The sequence below is a fragment of the Macaca nemestrina genome, chromosome 14 (assembly GCF_043159975.1).
Source record: "Macaca nemestrina isolate mMacNem1 chromosome 14, mMacNem.hap1, whole genome shotgun sequence".
NCBI lineage: Eukaryota > Metazoa > Chordata > Mammalia > Primates > Cercopithecidae > Macaca > Macaca nemestrina.
Window position 1 is genome coordinate 97510870 of NC_092138.1, and position 21284 is coordinate 97532153.

The window sequence follows — 21284 nt, forward strand, 5'->3', positions numbered from 1 at the left end:
TCACAGAGTTACAGCTTTCCCCACAAGAAGGCTTTCGCTAAGACAGTTCTTTTGGAATTGGCAAAGTGATATTTGGAAGCCCATAGAGGGCTATGGTGAAAAAGGAAATATCCTCAGAGGAAATCTGGAAAGAAGCTTTCTGAGAAACTGCTTAGTGTTCTGTTAATTCATCTCACAGAATTACATCTTTATTTCGTGGATCTCTTTGCTAGCCTTATTTCTGTGGAATTTGAGAACAGATATTTCGGATCCCTTTGAAGACTATAGGGCCAAAGGAAATATCCTCCGATAACAAAGAGAAAGAAGCTTTCTGAGAAACTTCTTTGTGTTCTGGGAAATCATCTGACAGAGTTACAGCTTTACCCTCAAGAACGCTTTCGCTAAGACAGTTCTTGTGGAATTGACAAAGTGATATTTGAAAGCCCATAGAGGGCTATGGTGAAAAAGGAAATATCCTCAGAGGAAATCTGGAAAGAAGCATTCTGAGTAACTGCTTAGTGTTCTGTTAATTCATCTCACAGAATTACATCTTTGTTTCGTGGATCTCTTTGCTAGCCTTATTTCTGTGGAATCTGAGAACAGATATTTCGGATCTGTTTGAAGACTATAGGGCCAAAGGAAATATCCTCCAATAACAAAGAGAAAGAAGCTTTCTGAGAAACTTCGTTGTGTTCTGTGAAATCATCTCACAGAGTTAGAGCTTTTCCCACAAGAAGCCTTTCGCTAAGACAGTTCTTGTGGAATTGGCAAAGTGATATTTGGAAGCCCTTAGAGGGCTATGGAAAAAGGAAATATCCTCAGAGGAAATCTGGAAAGAAGCTTTCTGAGAAACTGCTTAGTGTTCTGTTAATTCATCTCACAGAATTACATCTTTATTTCGTGGATCTCTTTGCTAGCCTTATTTCTGTTGAATCTGAGAACAGATATTTCGGATCCCTTTGAAGACTATAGGGCCAAAGGAAATATCCTCCGATAACAAAGAGAAAGAAGCTTTCTGAGAAACTTCTTGGTGTTCTGTGAAATCATCTCACAGAGTTACAGCTTTACCCTCAAGAAGCCTTTCGCTAAGACAGTTCTTGTGGAATTGGCAAAGTGATATTTGGAAGCCCATAGTGGGCTATGGTGAAAAAGGAAATATCCTCCGAGGAAATCTGGAAAGAAGCTTTCTGAGAAAATGCTTAGTGTTCTGTTAATTCATCTCACAGAGTTACATCTGTATTTCGTGGATCTCTTTGCTAGCCTTATTTCTGTTGAATCTGAGAACAGATATTTCGGATCCCTTTGAAGTGTATAGGGCCAAAGGAAATATCCTCCGATAACAAAGAGAAAGAAGCTTTCTGAGAAACTTCGTTGTGTTCTGTGAAATCATCTCACAGAGTTACAGCTTTCCCCACAAGAAGCCTTTCGGTAAGACAGTTCTTGTGGAATTGGCAAAGTGATATTTGGAAGCCCATAGAGGGCTATGGCGAAAAAGGAAATATCCTCAGAGGAAATCTGGAAAGAAGCTTTCTGAGAAACTGCTTAGTGTTCTGTTAATTCATCTCACAGAGTTACATCTGTATTTCGTGGATCTCTTTGCTAGCCTTATTTCTGTTGAATCTGAGAACAGATATTTCGGATCCCTTTGAAGACTATAGGGCCAAAGGAAATATCTTCCGATAACAAAGAGAAAGAAGCTTTCTGAGAAACTTCGTTGTGTTCCGTGAAATCATCTCACAGAGTCACAGCTTTCCCCACAAGAAGCCTTTCGCTAAGACAGTTCTTTTGGAATTGGCAAAGTGATATTTGGAATCCCATAGAGGGCTATAGTGAAAAATGAAATATCCTCAGAGGAAATCTGGAAAGAAGCTTTCTGAGAAACTGCTTAGTGTTATGCTAATTCATCTCACAGAGTTACATCTGTATTTCGTGGATCTCTTTGCTAGCCTTATTTCTGTTGAATCTGAGAACAGATATTTCGGATCCCTTTGAAGAGTATAGGGCCAAAGGAAATATCCTCTGATAACAAAGAGAAAGAAGCTTTCTGAGAAACTTCGTTGTGTTCTGTGAAATCATCTCACAGAGTTACAGCTTTCCCCACAAGAAGCCTTTCGCTAAGACAGTTCTTGTGGAATTGGCAAAGTGATATTTGGAAGCCCATAGAGGGCTATGGTGAAAAAGGAAATATTCTCAGAGGAAATCTGGAAAGAAGCTTTCTGAGAAACTGCTTAGTGTTCTGTTGATTCATCTCACAGAATTACATCTTTATTTCGTGGATCTCTTTGCTAGCCTTATTTCTGTGGAATCTGAGAACAGATATTTCGGATCCCTTTGAAGAGTATAGGGTCAAAGGAAATATCCTCCGATAACAAAGAGAAAGAAGCTTTCTGAGAAACTTCTTGGTGTTTTGTGAAATCATCTCACAGAGTTACAGCTTTCCCCTCAAGAAGCCATTCGCTAAGACAGTTCTTGTGAATTGGCAAAGTGATATTTGGAAGCTCATAGAGGGCTATGGTGAAAAAGGAAATATCCTCAGAGGAAATCTGGAAAGAAGCTTTCTGAGAAACTGCTTAGTGTTCTGTTAATTCATCTCACAGAGTTACATCTGTATTTCGTGGATCTTTTTGCTAGCCTTATTTCTGTTGAATCTGAGAACAGATATTTCGGATCCCTTTGAAGAGTATAGGGCCAAAGGAAATATCCTCCGATAACAAAGAGAAAGAAGCTTTCTGAGAAACTTCGTTGTGTTCTGTGAAATCATCTCACAGAGTTACATCTTTCCCCACAAGAAGCCTTTCGCTAAGACAGTTCTTTTGGAATTGGCAAAGTGATATTTGGAAGCCCCTAGAGGGCGATGGTGAAAAAGGAAATATCCTCAGAGGAAATCTGGAAAGAAGCTTTCTGAGAAACTGCTTAGTGTTGTGTTAATTCACCTCACAGAATTACATCTTTATTTCGTGGATCTCTTTGCTAGCCTTATTTCTGTGGAATCTGAGAACAGATATTTCGGATCCCTTTGAAGACTATAGGGCCAAAGGAAATATCCTCCGATAACAAAGAGAAAGAAGCTTTCTGAGAAACTTCGTTGTGTTCTGTGAAATCAACTCACAGAGTTACAGCTTTCCACTCAAGAAGCCTTTCGCTAAGACAGTTCTTGTGGAATTGGCAAAGTGATATTTGGAAGCCCGTAGAGGTCTACGGTGAAAAAGGAAATATCCTCAGATAAAATCTGGACAGAAGCTTTCTGAGAAACTGCTTAGTGTTCTGTTAATTCATCTCACAGAGTTACATCTGTATTTCGAGGATCTCTTTGCTAGCCTTATTTCTGTTGAATCTGAGAACAGATATTTCGGATCCCTTTGAAGAGTATAAGTCCAAAGGAAATATCCTCCGATAACAAAGAGAAAGAAGCTTTCTGAGAAACTTCGTTGTGTTCTGTGAAATCATCTCACAGAGTTACAGCTTTCCCCACAAGAAACCTTTCGCTAAGACAGTTCTTGTGGAATTGGCAAAATGATATTTGGAAGCCCTTAGAGGGCTATGGTGAAAAAGGAAATATCCGCAGAGGAAATCTGGAAAGAAGCTTTCTGAGAAACTGCTTAGTGTTCTGTTAATTCATCTCACAGAGTTATATCTGTATTTCGTGGATCTCTTTGCTAGCCTTATTTCTGTGGAATCTGAGAACAGATATTTCGGATCCCTTTGAAGAGTATAGGGCCAAAGGAAATATCCTCCGATAACAAAGAGAAAGAAGCTTTCTGAGAAACTTCTTTGTGTTCTGTGAAATCATCTCACAGAGTTACAGCTTTCCCCACATGAAGCCTTTCGCTAAGACAGTTCTTTTGGAATTGGCAAAGTGATATTTGGAAGCCCATAGAGGGCTATGGTGAAAAAGGAAATATCCTCAGAGGAAATCTGGAAAGAAGCTTTCTGAGAAACTGCTTAGTGTTCTGTTAATTCATCTCACAGAATTACATCTTTATTTCGTGGATCTCTTTGCTAGCCTTATTTCTGTGGAATCTGAGAACAGATATTTCGGATCATTTTGAAGACTATAGGGCCAAAGGAAATATCCTCCGATAACAAAGAGAAAGAAGCTTTCTGAGAAACTTCTTGGTGTTCTGTGAAATCATCGCACAGAGTTACAGCTTTCCCCTCAAGAAGCCTTTCGCTAAGACTGTTCTTGTGGAATTGGCAAAGTGATATTTGGAAGCCCATAGAGGGCTATGGTGAAAAAGGAAATATCCTCAGAGGAAATCTGGAAAGAAGCTTTCTGAGAAACTGCTTAGTGTTCTGTTAATTCATCTCACAGAGTTACATCTGTATTTCGTGGATCTCTTTGGTAGCCTTATTTCTGTGGAATCTGAGAACAGATATTTCGGATCCCTTTGAAGAGTATAGGGCCAAAGGAAATATCCTCCGATAACAAAGAGAAAGAAGCTTTCTGAGAAACTTCGTTGTGTTCTGTGAAATCATCTCACAGAGTTACAGCTTTCCCCACAAGAAGCCTTTCGCTAAGACAGTTCTTGTGGAATTGGCAAAGTGATATTTGGAAGCCCATAGAGGGCTATGGTGAAAAAGGAAATATCCTCAGAGGAAATCTGGAAAGAAGCTTTCTGAGAAACTGCTTAGTGTTCTGTTAATTCATCTCACATAGTTACATCTGTATTTCGAGGATCTCTTTGCTAGCCTTATTTCTGTGGAATCTAAGAACAGATATTTCGGATCCCTTTGAAGACTATAGTGCCAAAGAAAATATCCTCCGATAACAAAGAGAAAGAAGCTTTCTGAGAAACTTCTTTGTGTTCTGTGAAATCATCTCACCGAGTTACAGCTTTCCCCACAAGAAGCCGTTCGCTAAGTCAGTTCTTGTGGAATTGGCAAAGTGATATTTGGAAGCCCCTAGAGGGGTATGTTGAAAAAGGAATTATCCTCAGATGAAATCTGGAAAGAAGCTTTCGGAGAGACTGCTTAGTGTTCTGTTAATTCATCTCACAGAGTTACATATGTATTTCGTGGATCTCTTTGCTAGCCTTATTTCTGTGGAATCTGAGAACAGATATTTCAGATCCCTTTGAAGAGTATAGGGCCAAAGGAAATATCCTCCGATAACAAAGAGAAAGAAGCTTTCTGAGAAACTTCGTTGTGTTCTGTGAAATCATCTCACAGAGTTACAGCTTTCCCCACAAGAAGCCTTTCGCTAAGACAGTTCTTGTGGAATTGGCAAAGTGATATTTGGAAGCCCATAGAGGGCTATGGTGAAAAAGGAAATATCCTCAGAGGAAATCTGGAAAGAAGCTTTCTGAGAAACTGCTTAGTGTTCTGTTAATTCATCTCTCAGAGTTACATCTGTATTTCGTGGATCTCTTTTCTAGCCTTATTTCTGTTGAATCTGAGAACAGATATTTCGGATCCCTTTGAAGACTATAGGGCCAAAGGAAATATCCTCCGATGACAAAGAGAAAGAAGCTTTCTGAGAAACTTCGTTGTGTTCTGTGAAATCATCTCACAGAGTTACAGCTTTTCCCACAAGAAGCCTTTCGCTAAGACAGTTCTTGTGGAATTGGCAAAGTGATATTTGGAAGCCCATAGAGGGCTATGGTGAAAAAGGAAGTATCCTCAGAGGAAATCTGGAAAGAAGCTTTCTGAGAAACTGCTTAGTGTTCTGTTAATTCATCTCACAGAATTACATCTTTATTTCGTGGATCTCTTTGCTACCCTTATTTCTGTGGAATCTGAGAACAGATATTTCGGATCCCTTTGAAGACTATAGGGCCAAAGGAAATATGCTCCGATAACAAAGAGAAAGAAGCTTTCTGAGAAACTTCTTGGTGTTCTGTGAAATCATCTCACAGAGTTACAGCTTTCCCCTCAAGAAGCCTTTCGCTAAGACAGTTCTTGTGGAATTGGCAAAGTGATATTTGGAAGCCCATAGAGGGCTATGGTGAAAATGGAAATATCCTCAGAGGAAATCTGGAAAGAAGCTTTCTGAGAAACTGCTTAGTGTTCTGTTAATTCATCTCACAGAATTACATCTGTATTTCGTGGATCTCTTTGCTAGCCTTATTTCTGTTGAATCTGAGAACAGATATTTCGGATCCCTTTGAAGAGTATAGGTCCAAAGGAAATATCCTCTGATAAGAAAGAGAAAGAAGCTTTCTGAGAAACTTCGCTGTGTTCTTGAAATCATCTCACAGAGTTACAGCTTTCCCCACAAGAATCCTTTAACTAAGACAGTTCTTGTGGAATTGGCAAAGTGACATTTGGAAGCCCATAGAGGGCTATGGTGAAAAAGGAAATATCCTCAGAGGAAATCTGGAAAGAAGCTTTCTGAGAAACTGCTTAGTGTTCTGTTAATTCATCTCACAGAGTTACATCTGTATTTCGTGGATCTCTTTGCTAGCCTTATTTCTGTTGAATCTGAGAACAGATATTTCGGATCCCTTTGAAGACTATAGGGCCAAAGGAAACATCCTCCGAAAACAAAGAGAAAGAAGCTTTCTGAGAAACTTCGTTGTGTTCTGTGAAATCATCTCACAGAGTCACAGCTTTCCCCACAAGAAGCCTTTCGCTAAGACAGATCTTGTGGAATTGGCAAAGTGATATTTGGAAGCCCATAGAGGGCTATGTTGAAAAAGGAAATATCCTCAGATGAAATCTGGAAAGAAGCTTTCTGAGAAACTGCTTAGTGTTCTGCTAATTCATCTCACAGAGTTACATGGGTATTTCGTGGATCTCTTTGCTAGCCTTATTTCTGTGGAATCTGAGAACAGATATTACGGATCACTTTGAAGAGTGGAGGGCCAAAGGAAATATCCTCCGATAACAAAGAGAAAGAAGCTTTCTGAGAAACTTCGTTGTGTTCTGTGAAATGATCTCACAGAGTTACAGCTTTCCCCACAAGAAGCCTTTCGCTAAGACAGTTCTTGTGGAATTGGCAAAGTGATATTTGGAAGCCCATAGAGGGCTATGGTGAAAAAGGAAATATCCTCAGAGGAAACATGGAAAGAAGCTTTCTGAGAAACTGCTTAGTGATCTGTTAATTCATCTCACAGAGTTACATCTGTATTTCGTGGATCTCTTTGCTAGCCTTATTTCTGTGGAATCTGAGAACAGATATTTCGAATCCCTTTGAAGACTATAGGGCCAAAGGAAATATCCTCCGATAACAAAGAGAAAGAAGCTTTCTGAGAAACTTCTTTGTGTTCTGTGAAATCATCTCACAGAGTTACAGCTTTCCCCACAAGAAGCCTTTCACTAAGACAGTTCTTTTGGAATTGGCAAAGTGATATTTGGAAGCCCATAGAGGGCTAGGGTGAAAAAGGAAATATCCTCAGAGGAAATCTGGAAAGAAGGTTTCTGAGAAACTGCTTAGTGTTCTGTTAATTCATCTCACAGAGTTACATCTGTATTTCGTGGATCTCTTTGCTAGCCTTATTTCTGTGGAATCTGAGAACAGATATTTCGGATCCCTTTGAAGAGTATAGGGCCAAAGGAAATATCCTCCGATAACAAAGAGAAAGAAGCTTTCTGAGAAACTTCGTTGTGTTCTGTGAAATCATCTCACAGAGTTACAGCTTTCCCCTCAAGAAGCCTTTCTCTAAGACAGTTCTTGTGGAATTGGCAAAGTGATATTTGGAAGCCCATAGAGGGCTATGGTGAAAAATGAAATATCCTCATAGGAAATCTGGAAAGAAGCTTTCTGAGAAACTGCTTACTGTTCTGTTAATTCATCTCACAGAGTTACATCTGTATTTCGTGGATCTCTTTGGTAGCCTTATTTCTGTGGAATCTGAGAACAGATATTTCGGATCCCTTTGAAGACTATAGGGCCAAAGGAAATATCCTCCGATAACAAAGAGAAAGAAGCTTTCTGAGAAACTTCGTTGTGTTCTGTGGAATCATCTCACAGAGTTACAGCTTTCCCCACAAGAAGCCTTTCGCTAAGACAGTTCTTGTGGAACTGGAAAAGTGATATTTGGAAGCCCATAGAGGGCTATGCTGAAAAAGGAAATATCCTCAGAGGAAATCTGGAAAGAAGCTTTCTGAGAAACTGCTTAGTGTTCTGTTAATTCATCTCACAGAGTTACATCTGTATTTCGTGGATCTCTTTGCTAGCCTTATTTCTGTTGAATCTGAGAACAGATATTTCGGATCCGTTTGAAGAGTATAGGGCCAAAGGAAATATCCTCCGATAACAAAGAGAAAGAAGCTTTCTGAGAAACTTCGTTGTGTTCTGTGAAATCATCTCACAGAGTTAGAGCTTTCCCCACAAGAAGCCTTTCGCTAAGACAGTTCTTGTGGAATTGGCAAAGTGATATTTGGAAGCCCATAGAGGGCTATGGTGAAAAAGGAAATATCCTCAGATGAAATCTGGTAAGAAGCTTTCTGAGAAACTGCTTCGTGTTCTGCTAATTCATCTCACAGAGTTACATCGGTATTTCGTGGATCTCTTTGCTAGCCTTATTTCTGTGGAATCTGAGAACAGATATTACGGATCACTTTGAAGAGTGTACGGCCAAAGGAAATATCCTCCGATAACAAAGAGAAAGAAGCTTTCTGAGAAACTTCGTTGTGTTCTGTGAAATCATCTCACAGAGTTACAGCTTTCCCCACAAGAAGCCTTTCGCTAAGACAGTTCTTTTGGAATTGGCAAAGTGATATTTGGAAGCCCATAGAGGGCTAGGGTGAAAAAGGAAATATCCTCAGAGGAAACCTGGAAAGAAGCTTTCTGAGAAACTACTTAGTGTTCTGTTAATTCATCTCACAGAATTACATCTTTATTTCGTGGATGTCTTTGCTAGCCTTATTTCTGTTGAATCTGAGAACAGATATTTCGGATCCCTTTGAAGACTATAGGGCCAAAGGAAATATCCTCCGATAACAAAGAGAAAGAAGCTTTCTGAGAAACTTCTTGGTGTTCTGTGAAATCATCTCACAGAGTTACAGCTTTTCCCTCAAGAAGCCTTTCGCTAAGACAGTTCTTGTGGAATTGGCAAAGTGATATTTGGAAGCCCATAGAGGGCTATGGTGAAAAAGGAAATATCCTCAGATGAAATCTGGAAAGAAGCTTTCTGAGAAACTGCTTAGTGTTCTGTTAATTCATCTCACAGAGTTACATCTGTATTTCGTGGATCTCTTTGCTAGCCTTATTTCTGTTGAATCTGAGAACAGATATTTCGGATCACTTTGAAGACTATAGGGCCAAAGGAAATATCCTCCGATAACAAAGAGAAAGAAGCTTTCTGAGAAACTTCGTTGTGTTCTGTGAAATCATCTCACAGAGTTACAGCTTTCCCCACAAGAAGCCTTTCGCTAAGACAGTTCTTGTGGAATTGGCAAAGTGATATTTGGAAGCCCATAGAGGGCTATGGTGAAAAAGGAAATATCCTCAGAGGAAATCTGGAAAGAAGCTTTCTGAGAAACTGCTGAGTGTTCTGTTAATTCATCTCACAGAGTTACATCTGTATTTCGTGGGTCTCTTTGCTAGCCTTATTTCTGTGGAATCTGAGAACAGATATTTCGGATCCCTTTGAAGAGTATAGGGCCAAAGGAAATATCCTCCGATAACAAAGAGAAAGAAGCTTTCTGAGAAACTTCGTTGTGTTCTGTGAAATCATCTCACAGAGTTACAGCTTTCCCCACAAGAAGCCTTTCGCTAAGACAGTTCTTTTGGAATTGGCAAAGTGATATTTGGAAGGCCCTAGAGGGCTATGGTGAAAAAGGAAATATCCTCAGAGGAAATCTGGAAAGAAGCTTTCTGAGAAACTGCTTAGTGTTCTGTTAATTCATCTCACAGAGTTACATCTGTATTTCGTGGATCTCTTTGCTAGCCTTATTTCTGTTGAATCTGAGAACAGATATTTCGGATCCCTTTGAAGACTATAGGGCCAAAGGAAATATGCTCCGATAACAAAGAGAAAGAAGCTTTCTGAGAAACTTCTTGGTGTTCTGTGAAATCATCTCACAGAGTTACAGCTTTCCCCTCAAGAAGCCTTTCGCTAAGACAGTTCTTGTGGAATTGGCAAAGTGATATTTGGAAGCCCATAGAGGGCTATAGTGAAAAAGGAAATATCCTCAGAGGAAATCTGGAAAGAAGCTTTCTGAGAAACTGCTTAGTGTTCTGTTAATTCATCTCACAGAGTTACATCTGTATTTCGTGGATCTCTTTGCTAGCCTTATTTCTGTTGAATCTGAGAACAGATATTTCGGATCCCTTTGAAGAGTATAGGTCCAAAGGAAATATCCTCCGATAACAAAGAGAAAGAAGCTTTCTGAGAAACTTCGCTGTGTTCTTGAAATCATCTCACAGAGTTACAGCTTTCCCCACAAGAATCCTTTAGCTAAGACAGTTCTTGTGGAATTGGCAAAGTGATATTTGGAAGCCCATAGAGGGCTATGGTGAAAAAGAAATATCCTCAGAGGAAATCTGGAAAGAAGCTTTCTGAGAAACTGCTTAGTGTTCTGTTAATTCATCTCACAGAGTTACATCTGTATTTCGTGGATCTCTTTGCTAGCCTTATTTCTGTTGAATCTGAGAACAGATATTTCGGATCCCTTTGAAGACTATAGGGCCAAAGGAAATACCCTCCGATAACAAAGAGAAAGAAGATTTTTGAGAAACTTCGTTGTGTTCTGTGAAATCATCTCACAGAGTTACAGCTTTCCCCACAAGAAGCCTTTCGCTAAGACAGTTCTTGTGGAATTGGCAAAGTGATATTTGGAAGCCCATAGAGGGCTATGGTGAAAAAGGAAATATCCTCAGATGAAATCTGGAAAGAAGCTTTCTGAAAAACTGCTTAGTGATCTGTTAATTCATCTCACAGAGTTACATCTGTATTTCGTGGATCTCTTTGCTAGCCTTATTTCTGTTGAATCTGAGAACAGATATTTGGGATCCCTTTGAAGACTATAGGGCCAAAGGAAATATCCTCCGATAACAAAGAGAAAGAAGCTTTCTGAGAAACTTCGTTGTGTTCTGTGAAATCATCTCACAGAGTTACAGCTTTCCCCACAAGAAGCCTTTCGCTAAGACAGTTCTTGTGGAATTGGCAAAGTGATATTTGGAAGCCCATAGAGGGCTATGGTGAAAAAGGAAATATCCTCAGAGGAAATCTGGAAAGAAGCTTTCTGAGAAACTGCTTAGTGTTCTGTTAATTCATCTCACAGAGTTACATCTGTATTTCGTGGGTGTCTTTGTTAGCCTTATTTCTGTGGAATCTGAGAACAGATATTTCAGATCCCTTTGAAGAGTATAGGGCCAAAGGAAATATCCTCCGATAACAAAGAGAAAGAAGCTTTCTGAGAAACTTCGTTGTGTTCTGTGAAATCATCTCACAGAGTTACAGCTTTCCCCACAAGAAGCCTTTCGCTAAGACAGTTCTTTTGGAATTGGCAAAGTGATATTTGGAAGGCCCTAGAGGGCTATGGTGAAAAAGGAAATATCCTCAGAGGAAATCTGGAAAGAAGCTTTCTGAGAAACTGCTTAGTGTTCTGTTAATTCATCTCACAGAGTTACATCTGTATTTCGTGGATCTCTTTGCTAGCCTTATTTCTGTTGAATCTGAGAACAGATATTTCGGATCCCTTTGAAGACTATAGGGCCAAAGGAAATATGCTCCGATAACAAAGAGAAAGAAGCTTTCTGAGAAACTTCTTGGTGTTCTGTGAAATCATCTCACAGAGTTACAGCTTTCCCCACAAGAAGCCTTTCGCTAAGACAGTTCTTGTGGAATTGGCAAAGTGATATTTGGAAGCCCATAGAGGGCTATGGTGAAAAAGGAAATATCCTCAGAGGAAATCTGGAAAGAAGCTTTCTGAGAAACTGCTTAGTGTTCTGTTAATTCATCTCACAGAGTTACATCTGTATTTCGTGGATCTCTTTGCTAGCCTTATTTCTGTTGAATCTGAGAACAGATATTTCGGATCCCTTTGAAGAGTATAGGTCCAAAGGAAATATCCTCCGATAACAAAGAGAAAGAAGCTTTCTGAGAAACTTCGCTGTGTTCTTGAAATCATCTCACAGAGTTACAGCTTTCCCCACAAGAATCCTTTAGCTAAGACAGTTCTTGTGGAATTGGCAAAGTGATATTTGGAAGCCCATAGAGGGCTATGGTGAAAAAGAAATATCCTCAGAGGAAATCTGGAAAGAAGCTTTCTGAGAAACTGCTTAGTGTTCTGTTAATTCATCTCACAGAGTTACATCTGTATTTCGTGGATCTCTTTGCTAGCCTTATTTCTGTTGAATCTGAGAACAGATATTTCGGATCCCTTTGAAGACTATAGGGCCAAAGGAAATACCCTCCGATAACAAAGAGAAAGAAGCTTTTTGAGAAACTTCGTTGTGTTCTGTGAAATCATCTCACAGAGTTACAGCTTTCCCCACAAGAAGCCTTTCGCTAAGACAGTTCTTGTGGAATTGGCAAAGTGATATTTGGAAGCCCATAGAGGGCTATGGTGAAAAAGGAAATATCCTCAGATGAAATCTGGAAAGAAGCTTTCTGAAAAACTGCTTAGTGATCTGTTAATTCATCTCACAGAGTTACATCTGTATTTCGTGGATCTCTTTGCTAGCCTTATTTCTGTTGAATCTGAGAACAGATATTTGGGATCCCTTTGAAGACTATAGGGCCAAAGGAAATATCCTCCGATAACAAAGAGAAAGAAGCTTTCTGAGAAACTTCGTTGTGTTCTGTGAAATCATCTCACAGAGTTACAGCTTTCCCCACAAGAAGCCTTTCGCTAAGACAGTTCTTGTGGAATTGGCAAAGTGATATTTGGAAGCCCATAGAGGGCTATGGTGAAAAAGGAAATATCCTCAGAGGAAATCTGGAAAGAAGCTTTCTGAGAAACTGCTGAGTGTTCTGTTAATTCATCTCACAGAGTTACATCTGTATTTCGTGGGTGTCTTTGCTAGCCTTATTTCTGTGGAATCTGAGAACAGATATTTCAGATCCCTTTGAAGAGTATAGGGCCAAAGGAAATATCCTCCGATAACAAAGAGAAAGAAGCTTTCTGAGAAACTTCGTTGTGTTCTGTGAAATCATCTCACAGAGTTACAGCTTTCCCCACAAGAAGCCTTTCGCTAAGACAGTTCTTTTGGAATTGGCAAAGTGATATTTGGAAGGCCCTAGAGGGCTATGGTGAAAAAGGAAATATCCTCAGAGGAAATCTGGAAAGAAGCTTTCTGAGAAACTGCTTAGTGTTCTGTTAATTCATCTCACAGAGTTACATCTGTATTTCGTGGATCTCTTTGCTAGCCTTATTTCTGTTGAATCTGAGAACAGATATTTCGGATCCCTTTGAAGACTATAGGGCCAAAGGAAATATGCTCCGATAACAAAGAGAAAGAAGCTTTCTGAGAAACTTCTTGGTGTTCTGTGAAATCATCTCACAGAGTTACAGCTTTCCCCTCAAGAAGCCTTTCGCTAAGACAGTTCTTGTGGAATTGGCAAAGTGATATTTGGAAGCCCATAGAGGGCTATGGTGAAAAAGGAAATATCCTCAGAGGAAATCTGGAAAGAAGCTTTCTGAGAAACTGCTTACTGTCTGTTAATTCATCTCACAGAGTTACATCTGTATTTCGTGGATCTCTTTGCTAGCCTTATTTCTGTTGAATCTGAGAACAGATATTTCGGATCCCTTTGAAGAGTATAGGTCCAAAGGAAATATCCTCCGATAACAAAGAGAAAGAAGCTTTCTGAGAAACTTCGTTGTGTTCTGTGAAATCATCTCACAGAGTTACAGCTTTCCCCACAAGAAGCCTTTCGCTAAGACAGTTCTTTTGGAATTGGCAAAGTGATATTTGGAAGGCCCTAGAGGGCTATGGTGAAAAAGGAAATATCCTCAGAGGAAATCTGGAAAGAAGCTTTCTGAGAAACTGCTTAGTGTTCTGTTAATTCATCTCACAGAGTTACATCTGTATTTCGTGGATCTCTTTGCTAGCCTTATTTCTGTTGAATCTGAGAACAGATATTTCGGATCCCTTTGAAGACTATAGGGCCAAAGGAAATATGCTCCGATAACAAAGAGAAAGAAGCTTTCTGAGAAACTTCTTGGTGTTCTGTGAAATCATCTCACAGAGTTACAGCTTTCCCCACAAGAAGCCTTTCGCTAAGACAGTTCTTGTGGAATTGGCAAAGTGATATTTGGAAGCCCATAGAGGGCTATGGTGAAAAAGGAAATATCCTCAGAGGAAATCTGGAAAGAAGCTTTCTGAGAAACTGCTTAGTGTTCTGTTAATTCATCTCACAGAGTTACATCTGTATTTCGTGGATCTCTTTGCTAGCCTTATTTCTGTTGAATCTGAGAACAGATATTTCGGATCCCTTTGAAGAGTATAGGTCCAAAGGAAATATCCTCCGATAACAAAGAGAAAGAAGCTTTCTGAGAAACTTCGCTGTGTTCTTGAAATCATCTCACAGAGTTACAGCTTTCCCCACAAGAATCCTTTAGCTAAGACAGTTCTTGTGGAATTGGCAAAGTGATATTTGGAAGCCCATAGAGGGCTATGGTGAAAAAGAAATATCCTCAGAGGAAATCTGGAAAGAAGCTTTCTGAGAAACTGCTTAGTGTTCTGTTAATTCATCTCACAGAGTTACATCTGTATTTCGTGGATCTCTTTGCTAGCCTTATTTCTGTTGAATCTGAGAACAGATATTTCGGATCCCTTTGAAGACTATAGGGCCAAAGGAAATATGCTCCGATAACAAAGAGAAAGAAGCTTTCTGAGAAACTTCTTGGTGTTCTGTGAAATCATCTCACAGAGTTACAGCTTTCCCCTCAAGAAGCCTTTCGCTAAGACAGTTCTTGTGGAATTGGCAAAGTGATATTTGGAAGCCCATAGAGGGCTATGGTGAAAAAGGAAATATCCTCAGAGGAAATCTGGAAAGAAGCTTTCTGAGAAACTGCTTACTGTCTGTTAATTCATCTCACAGAGTTACATCTGTATTTCGTGGATCTCTTTGCTAGCCTTATTTCTGTTGAATCTGAGAACAGATATTTCGGATCCCTTTGAAGAGTATAGGTCCAAAGGAAATATCCTCCGATAACAAAGAGAAAGAAGCTTTCTGAGAAACTTCGCTGTGTTCTTGAAATCATCTCACAGAGTTACAGCTTTCCCCACAAGAATCCTTTAACTAAGACAGTTGTTGTGGAATTGGTAAAGTGATATTTGGAAGCCCATAGAGGGCTATGGTGAAAAAGGAAATATCCTCAGAGGAAATCTGGAAAGAAGCTTTCTGAGAAACTGCTTAGTGTTCTGTTAATTCATCTCACAGAGTTACATCTGTATTTCGTGGATCTCTTTGCTAGCCTTATTTCTGTTGAATCTGAGAACAGATATTTCGGATCCCTTTGAAGACTATAGGGCCAAAGGAAATACCCTCCGATAACAAAGAGAAAGAAGCTTTTTGAGAAACTTCGTTGTGTTCTGTGAAATCATCTCACAGAGTTACAGCTTTCCCCACAAGAAGCCTTTCGCTAAGACAGTTCTTGTGGAATTGGCAAAGTGATATTTGGAAGCCCATAGAGGCCTATGGTGAAAAAGGAAATATCCTCAGATGAAATCTGGAAAGAAGCTTTCTGAAAAACTGCTTAGTGATCTGTTAATTCATCTCACAGAGTTACATCTGTATTTCGTGGATCTCTTTGCTAGCCTTATTTCTGTTGAATCTGAGAACAGATATTTGGGATACCTTTGAAGACTATAGGGCCAAAGGAAATATCCTCCGATAACAAAGAGAAAGAAGCTTTCTGAGAAACTTCGTTGTGTTCTGTGAAGTCATCTCACAGAGTTACAGCTTTCCCCACAAGAAGCCTTTCGCTAAGACAGTTCTTGTGGAATTGGCAAAGTGATATTTGGAAGCCCATAGAGGGCTATGGTGAAAAAGGAAATATCCTAAGAGGAAATCTGGAAAGAAGCTTTCTGAGAAACTGCTGAGTGTTCTGTTAATTCATCTCACAGAGTTACATCTGTATTTCGTGGGTCTCTTTGCTAGCCTTATTTCTGTGGAATCTGAGAACAGATATTTCGGATCCCTTTGAAGACTATAGGGCCAAAGGAAATATCCCCGGATAACAAAGAGAAAGAAGCTTTCTGAGAAACTTCTTGGTGTTCTGTGAAATCATCTCACAGAGTTACAGCTTTCCCCTCAAAAAGCCTTTCGCTAAGACAGTTCTTTTGGAATTGGCAACGTGATATTTTGAAGCCCATAGAGGGCTATGGTGAAAAAGGAAATACCCTCAGATGAAATCTGGAAAGAAGCTTTCTGAGAAACTGCTTAGTGTTCTGTTAATTAATCTCACAGAGTTACATCTTTATTTCGTGGATCTCTTTGCTAGCCTTATTTCTGTTGAATCTGAGAACAGATATTTCGGATCCCTTTGAAGAGTATAGGTCCAAAGGAAATATGCTCTGATAACAAAAAGAAAGAAGCTTTCTGAGAAACTTCGTTGTGTTCTGTGAAATCATCTCACAGAGTTACAGCTTTCCCCACAAGAATCCTTTAACTAAGACAGTTCTTGTGGAATTGGCAAAGTGATATTCGGAAGCCCATAGAGGGCTATGGTGAAAAAGGAAATATCCTCAGAGGAAATCTGGAAAGAAGCTTTCTGAGAGACTGCTTAGTGTTCTGTTAATTCATCTCACAGAGTTACATCTGTATTTCGTGGATCTCTTTGCTAGCCTTATTTCTGTTGAATCTGAGAACAGATATTTGGGATCCCTTTGAAGACTATAGGGCCAAAGGAAATATCCTCCGATAACAAAGAGAAAGAAGCTTTCTGAGAAACTTCGTTGTGTTCTGTGAAATCATCTCACAGAGTTACAGCTTTCCCCACAAGAAGCCTTTCGCTAAGACAGTTCTTGTGGAATTGGCAAAGTGATATCTGGAAGCCCATAGAGGGCTATGGTGAAAAAGGAAATATCCCCAGAGGAAATCTGGAAAGAAGCTTTCTGAGAAACTGCTGAGTGTTCTGTTAATTCATCTCACAGAGTTACATCTGTATTTCGTGGGTCTCTTTGCTAGCCTTATTTCTGTGGAATCTGAGAACAGATATTTCGGATCCCTTTGAAGAGTATAGGGCCAAAGGAAATATCCTCCGATAACAAAGAGAAAGAAGCTTTGTGAGAAACTTCGTTGTGTTCTGTGAAATCAATTCACAGAGTTACAGCTTTCCCCACAAGAAGCCTTTCGCTAAGACACTTCTTTTGGAATTGGCAAAGTGATATTTGGAAGGCCCTAGAGGGCTATGGTGAAAAAGGAAATATGCTCAGAGGAAATCTGGAAAGAAGCTTTCTGAGAAACTGCTTAGTGTTCTGTTAATTCATCTCACAGAATTACATCTTTATTACGTGGATCTCTTTGCTAGCCTTATTTCTGTGGAATCTGAGAACAGATATTTTGGATCCCTTTGAAGACTATAGGGCCAAAGGAAATATCCCCGGATAACAAAGAGAAAGAAGCTTTCTGAGAAACTTCTTGGTGTTCTGTGAAATCATCTCACAGAGTTACAGCTTTCCCCTCAAAAAGCCTTTCGCTAAGACAGTTCTTTTGGAATTGGCAACGTGATATTTTGAAGCCCATAGAGGGCTATGGTGAAAAAGGAAATATCCTCAGATGAAATCTGGAAAGAAGCTTTCTGAGAAACTGCTTAGTGTTCTGTTAATTAATCTCACAGAGTTACATCTTTATTTCGTGGATCTCTTTGCTAGCCTTATTTCTGTGGAATCTGAGAACATATATTTCGGATCCCTTTGAAGACTATAGGGCCAAAGGAAATATCCTCCGACAAAAAAGAGAAAGAAGCTTTCTGAGAAACTTCGTTGTGTTCTGAGAAATATCTCACAGAGTTACAGCTTTCCCCGCAAGAAGCCTTTCGCTAAGACAGTTCTTGTGGAATTGGCAAAGTGATATTTGGAAGCCCATAGAGGGCTATGGTGAAAAAGGAAATATCCTCAGATGAAATCTGAAAAGAAGCATTCTGAGAAACTGCTTAGTGTTCTGTTAATTCATCTCACAGAATTACATCTTTATTTCGTGGATCTCTTTGCTAGCCTTATTTCTGTGGAATCTGAGAACAGATATTTCGGATCCGTTTGAAGACTATAGGGCCAAAGGAAATATCCTCCGATAACAAAGAGAAAGAAGCTTTCTGAGAAACTTCGTTGTGTTCTGTGAAATCATCTCACAGAGTTACAGATTTCCCATCAAGAAGCCTTTCGCTAAGACAGTTCTTGTGGAATTGGCAAAGTGATATTTGGAAGCCCTTAGAGGGCTATGGTGTAAAAGGAAATATCCTCAGATGAAATCTGGAAAGAAGCTCTCTGAGAAACTGCTTAGTGTTCTGTTAATTCATCTCACAGAGTTACATCTGTATTTCGTGGATCTCTTTGCTAGCCTTATTTCTGTGGAATCTGAGAACAGATATTTCGGATCCGTTTGAAGACTATAGGGCCAAAGGAAATATCCTCCGATAACAAAGAGAAAGAAGCTTTCTGAGAAACTTCGTTGTGTTCTGTGAAATCATCTCACAGAGTTACAGATTTCCCATCAAGAAGCCTTTCGCTAAGACAGTTCTTGTGGAATTGGCAAAGTGATATTTGGAAGCCCTTAGAGGGCTATGGTGTAAAAGGAAATATCCTCAGATGAAATCTGGAAAGAAGCTCTCTGAGAAACTGCTTAGTGTTCTGTTAATTCATCTCACAGAGTTACATCTGTATTTCGTGGATCTCTTTGCTAGCCTTATTTCTGTGGAATCTGAGAACAGATATTTCGGATCCGTTTGAAGACTATAGGGCCAAAGGAAATATCGTCCGATAACAAAGAGAAAGAAGCTTTCTGAGAAACTTCGTTGTGTTCTGTGAAATCATCTCACAGATTTACAGCTTTCCTCTCATGAAGCCTTTCGCTAAGACAGTTCTTGTGGAATTGGCAAAGTGATATTCGGAAACCCATAGAGGTCTATGGTGAAAAAGGAAATATCCTCAGATGAAATCTGGAAAGAAGCTTTCTGAGAAACTGCTTAGTGTTCTGTTAATTCATCTCACAGAGTTACATCTGTATTTCGTGGATCTCTTTGCTCGCCTTATTTCTGTGGAATCTGAGAACAGATATTTCGGATCCCTTTGAAGACTACAGGGCCAAAGGAAATATCCTCCGATAACAAAGAGAAAGAAGCTTTCTGAGAAACTTCTTGGTGTTCTGTGAAATCATCGCACAGAGTTACAGCTTTCCCCTCAAGAAGCCTTTCGCTAAGACAGTTCTTGTGGAATTGGCAAAGTGATATTTGGAAGCCCATAGAGGGCTATGGTGAAAAAGGAAATATCCTCAGAGGAAATCTGGAAAGAAGCTTTCTGAGAAACTGCTTAGTGTTCTGTTAATTCATCTCACAGAGTTACATCTGTATTTCGTGGATCTCTTTGGTAGCCTTATTTCTGTGGAATCTGAGAACAGATATTTCGGATCCCTTTGAAGAGTATAGGGGCAAAGGAAATATCCTCCGATAACAAAGAGAAAGAAGCTTTCTGAGAAACTTCGTTGTGTTCTGTGAAATCATCTCACAGAGTTACAGCTTTCCCCACAAGAAGCCTTTCGCTAAGACAGTTCTTGTGGAATTGGCAAAGTGATATTTGGAAGCCCATAGAGGGCTACGGTGAAAAAGGAAATATCCTCAGAGGAAATCTGGAAAGAAGCTTTCTGAGAAACTGCTTAGTGTTCTGTTAATTCATCTCACATAGTTACATCTGTATTTCGAGGATCTCTTTGCTAGCCTTATTTCTGTGGAATCTGAGAACAGATATTTCGGATCCCTTTGAAGACTATAGGGCCAAAGAAAATATCCTCCGATAACAAAGAGAAAGAAGCTTTCTGAGAAACTTCTTTGTGTTCTGTGAAATCATCTCACCGAGTTACAGCTTTCCCCACAAGAAGCCGTTCGCTAAGTCAGTTCTTGTGGAATTGGCAAAGTGATATTTGGAAGCCCCTAGAGGGCTATGGTGAAAAAGGAATTATCTTCAGATGAAATCTGGAAAGAAGCTTTCGGAGAGACTGCTTAGTGTTCTGTTAATTCATCTCACAGAGTTACATCGGTATTTCGTGGATCTCTTTGCTAGCCTTATTTCTGTGGAATCTGAGAACAGATATTACGGATCACTTTGAAGAGTGTAGGGCCAAAGGAAATATCCTCCGATAACAAAGAGAAAGAAGCTTTCTGAGAAACTTCGTTGTGTTCTGTGAAATGATCTCACAGAGTTACAACTTTCCCCACAAGAAACCTTTCGCTAAGACAGTTCTTGTGGAATTGGCAAAGTGATATTTGGAAGCCCATAGAGGGCTATGGTGAAAAAGGAAATATCCTCAGAGGAAACCTGGAAAGAAGCTTTCTGAGAAACTGCTTAGTGATCTGTTAATTCATCTCACAGAGTTACATCTGTATTTCGTGGATCTCTTTGCTAGCCTTATTTCTGTTGAATCTGAGAACAGATATTTCGGATCCCTTTGAAGACTATAGGGCCAAAGGAAATATCCTCCGATAACAAAGAGAAAGAAGCTTTCTGAGAAACTTCGTTGTGTTCTGTGAAATCATCTCACAGAGTTACAGCTTTCCCCTCAAGAAGCCTTTCGCTAAGACAGTTCTTGTGGAATTGGCAAGTAATATTTGGAAGCCCATAGAGGGCTATGGTGAAAAAGGAAATATCCTCAGAGGAAATCTGGAAAGAAGCTTTCTGAGAAACTGCTTAGTGTTCTGTTAATTCATCTCACAGAGTTACATCTGTATTTCGAGGATCTCTTTGCTAGCCTTATTTCTGTTGAATCTGAGAACAGATATTTCGGATCCCTTTGAAGACTATAGGGCCAAAGAAAATATCCTCCGATAACAAAGAGATAGAAGCTTTCTGAGAAACTTCTTTGTGTTCTGTGAAATCATCTCACCGAGTTACAGCTTTCCCCACAAGAAGCCTTTCGCTAAGTCAGTTCTTGTGGAATTGGCAAAGTGATATTTGGAAGCCCCTAGAGGGCTACGGTGAAAAAGGAATTATCCTCAGAAGAAATCTGGAAAGAAGCTTTCGGAGAGACTGCTTAGTGTTCTGTTAATTCATCTCACAGAGTTACATCTGTATTTCGTGGATCTCTTTGCTAGCCTTATTTCTGTGGAATCTGAGAACAGATATTTCAGATCCCTTTGAAGAGTATAGGGCCAAAGGAAATATCCTCCGATAACAAAGAGAAAGAAGCTTTCTGAGAAACTTCGTTGTGTTCTGTGAAATCATCTCACAGAGTTACAGCTTTCCCCACAAGAAGCCT